Raw genomic sequence first — 4,260 nt, forward strand, 5'->3', positions numbered from 1 at the left:
TGGATCATTCACCTCAAAGCAATATGTTTACTTCCGAGCGTGTTCGTGTCGCTCAACCTACTTTGAGCGAAATGCAGTCGAGATAACTAATGATGGCGCTCGACTCCACTTTTCTCAGCTTTGAACCGAGGCGAGGCGCGCGACTCACGCGCGCCTCGCGCTCGTTGTTTTACGCCGGGGTTTGGCTGCGCATAGACTCGTATTATAGGTAGCGTACTGTGTTTTCGGAGTTCAAGTTTGAATAGAATCGGAGCGTGTTTTTAGGAGTTTATTTTGTAGCGTAGTCTACACTGGCCGAGGTTGAGCAGTTTCGCGTGGCTTCTGGCGAGCCGTGCTGCGTATGCGCGAGGAGCAGTGACGTCACACGTGTCAGCACCGACTGGCCTACCTTCAAACTTTACCACAGTTCGACTAAACATCTGTTGGACAAAGAGTCAATCATTTGCTAAAGTCCGACGGGGCGGTGTTCGCGAATATAATAGACTCGGAAACTTGATGGGACGCAAGTTCTTGAAGCGGGAATCTCTACGAAGCGTTTTATTAGAGGACAGGGTCTTCTAGTTTCACCCCTTGACATTGCTTTCAGTTAGGATGGCACGCGCTGTGCAATTGATTGGGAGCTAGTGCGCCACTTTCCGCGAGAGCACCAGTAATGCAGGCGGCTGCTACCAACGAAGAAAACTGCGAATGACAAGGTCTTAAGTATCTAGACTTAAAGGGGCGGTGCAACGATATTCAATTGGAATGTTTTTCACTTTACACGAGCTTACTGGTACTAGTGGTTCTCAAGGATACTCACACGCAACACCACTGGCCAAGAAACTCCTTTGTTGCGGTGTAATTTCGAGGACAAAACCGAGCGTTTTCATTCAATCTCTCCTTCGCAAAACTTGGTAACGTAGCTGGGCGGTAGCAGTACCGCCCAGTGACGATATGTGAATGCGGCTCATAGATTGGACCCGAGCATGGCGTGGACACTCGATTTGGGCTCGTGATAAGCGATAGCTCGAGAAGCATTCGGGTATGTCCGGTGTCCAAGCGCTGCAATGACGAAAACAGCCGAACCATAACAATGTCTGGAACGCACCGCGTGTCCTGTGCCTTGCCAACCCCAGCGCGTGGCTATGATCAACACTGGCGGCATATAATCGGCTCCAGATCACGTGGCCGCTTGTTCTGGCTGCGAGTTGTGGGGTGAACTTTGCTCGTTTTTCTTTATTTTTTTCTACCACTTCGATTGCGTGTGGTGAAAAACGAACGGGTAATTTACAGGTCATTAACGTCAGGGATCCGTCCTAAGCGGTATTTGCGCAATATACAAAAATCGTTGCATCGCCTCTTTAAAAATGAATTTCCTAACGTTATACTCACATGACGTGACGTGAGCATGTAAAACGTGGTGCTCAGTGGCACCTCATTTCACATCATTTTTCCACTATATTTTATACACCAACTCATGTTTAGAAACAAACTGGAGCGCTCCTAGCCGACGCCACCGGCATCGCGCATGCGCGATGGGGTGTGGGCAAGAAGCTTGCCGCGTCGCCGATAAACAAACCATTGAATTGCGTTGTTGTCGGCAGTGGTGTGAGTCCAACGCAGGTTTCTGCGATGGAATTGTTGATTCTACGTCTTCCTGGGCAATGCCTGACTACTTGAGCAGCCTCAGCGAAATTACTGAGGCTCGCTATACCACAAAACTTCGCGTGAATAATGTGACATGCGGCGATTCATTCCGCGTGGACGCCGCAGAGGGTACGCTAAAGCCTGATTCGCATGATGAAATTTCGGTCGCAATTTTCAGTCATGACGTCGCTCGGGTTACAACAGCGTGAACCGTAGCTGAGATGTTCAACATCGATACTGAAAATTGCAAGCAGAATCGGACCAAGTGAATGAGGCATAACAAGTCGTTGATGGTCACTGGTAACAACGATCACCATCTCCTTGTATCCACTGTTTACATCGAGCCTGCTTACCAATTTTCAAACTTAAGTATTTTGAGGCCTGCACTCACTTCTTATCGCAAGTACCGGGCCAACATTTGGTCCACGGGCCGGTGTCGCCTAAAAGAGCAGACGACGAGCAGAAGCGTTTGAAAGAGCAGACGACAGTTCGAGCGATCAGGCAGCCGTTCGATCTTGAAGACGCACTGAACGTCCTCATGCAGGCGGTCCCAACAACTTGGCGGTATTCCCGCTTTCATGACGGAACAAAACAAATAAATCTGATGACAACAAGTATCCGTGAATTTAACCCAAACTGCTTCCCACCCAAGCAATCGTGGTCCGACGGCGACTGGTTCTCCATTTTCAGGGCACATATCCACGTTCTCGGACGAACCGAGCACATGAAAACTGATCTTCAAACCTTTCTCGACTCTTTTGGTGCAGCCCCAGTCGCGGCGTTTTGACGAGAGGGCAAGTTTTTGTCAGGTTTTTTTTTTTAAATACAACCCTAGAATACACGTCTCACATAGGGACTTCCGCCTTCAGCCCCAGACCGGAAGTGCGCCCGACGCGCGACCATCGCGCTGTGACGTAACAGAGGTGAGTTCGTTGGTTCGTGTATAGCCAGAACATAATTTCGGCGACATATTCGCCTATACATGAACTCATCTCTGTTACGTCACGGCGCGGTGGTGGCGCGTCGGGCGTAACAGAGATGCTCCTGAATACAAAAACCAAAAGGCTCCTTAGAACCAAAACCGACAGACTCCACATGTAACCCGTAACAAAAAAGAACAGGTCACAACGAGTCGACAAAGGACGTAAGGAAAAACCCGAACAGCGAACTTTTCCCTACACTTGGCAAGGTCAAACTTTGTACCTGCAGGTTGCCTCAAGCTTGAAACACAAAAGCTTACCCCAAGCTTGAAACACAAAAGCACTAATCACAAACGAGCGTGTTGGGGACGAATTAAGTATGTGCTTATACTTCCTTTACACGTCTAAGAAACTAGGGAGTTTTGTGTGTTGTTCCAATAATTCCTGTAAGGATACCCGATACTCCTCTCTTGTTTTTGTGCATGCATAGTATCGTTATTGGGTATCGTTACCGAGCACAAAAACCGTCTACAAGAACTCCCTACCGTTTATCCTTTTTTTAGTGAAATTAAAGACGACGTTAGCAAGGAGAAGCAAGCCTCGAAAGGAAGGGAAACAGAGGTCGTCTTCGCTCCCTCAGCTCCCCTTGATAACCGGTGATTTCTTCAAGCAGACAGAGCCAGTGAGGACGCCTTCAGCGAACATCAAACATAGTCTTTGAGATGAATAGAGGCAGGTTCTTAATTTTGTTTTTGCTACAAAAGAAGGGTCATTTTGAAACAAGGTCTGGTGGGAAATGCAAGATGGGAGGACGGGTAAGCAGCTCGTCCACACTTCTAGACGGGGAACACAGCCTGTCAGAAAAACTGGACATCGCCGGCTCATCTGACAGAAAGGTGCAATGCCAGGCTCTAAAGAGCGTGGGAAAGTAAAAGCTCTTTGAGTGAACCGACGATACGTGCCCCAGAACAGCACAGCGACGTGCATGAAAAAAGTTTAAAGGAACGCGGCAAGCCCGGTTCAATAGTTTTCCATGTTTTAAAAATAACAGGCTTATTCAGCTCTTTGCGCACCTCGTGTGTTTATTTACCCCTCAGAAGCTCTGATGTACCGCTATTTACACCTCGTTTTGACCAATGACGGCGCGCGCTTTTCTGTCTCGTCTTCGCGCGTTCTGTGCGCGCCCTTTATGTTTCCCGCTGATTGTTGTGATATTCTTCGTATTTACTTCATTTCAATGGGTCACGATAACGTTCGCAAGCGCGGAAGACACGTGTTGGTACCCCTACTTGCACGTCGTATAAACACTTACTTCGAATTTGACTTCGACCTCGACCGCGCACCTTGTTTTTCATTGGTAGCCTGCTTGCAACAGAAGGATGAGGGTGATGACAACGCAATCGCGGTTTGCTTGTGGTCCTGTGTGATGGGCTCTCACTTCCGATCGAAGTGAGAGCCATTCGTATCGCTCCGACGCTGTTGAAAAAACTCAGCAGACCTTTGAATGAGTCACTTGCTCAGGAAAATAACGAGGAGACGAATGCCTAAGCGCTTATGTAAGAAGAGTGGTCTCGATTTCAAATGAAAAGCACTCCAGCAAAATGTGGCCGATATGGTTCGTATGCAAAACTAGCTAGCATAAAAAAATAGATAAATTCAGAAATGGGGACGGACTATCTGTCTCCCCCCTTGGAAAAGATTTATGTCATTTTAT

The sequence above is a fragment of the Ixodes scapularis genome, unplaced genomic scaffold (assembly GCF_016920785.2).
Source record: "Ixodes scapularis isolate PalLabHiFi unplaced genomic scaffold, ASM1692078v2 PGA_scaffold7__128_contigs__length_106722199, whole genome shotgun sequence".
Taxonomy (NCBI): Eukaryota; Metazoa; Arthropoda; class Arachnida; order Ixodida; family Ixodidae; genus Ixodes; species Ixodes scapularis.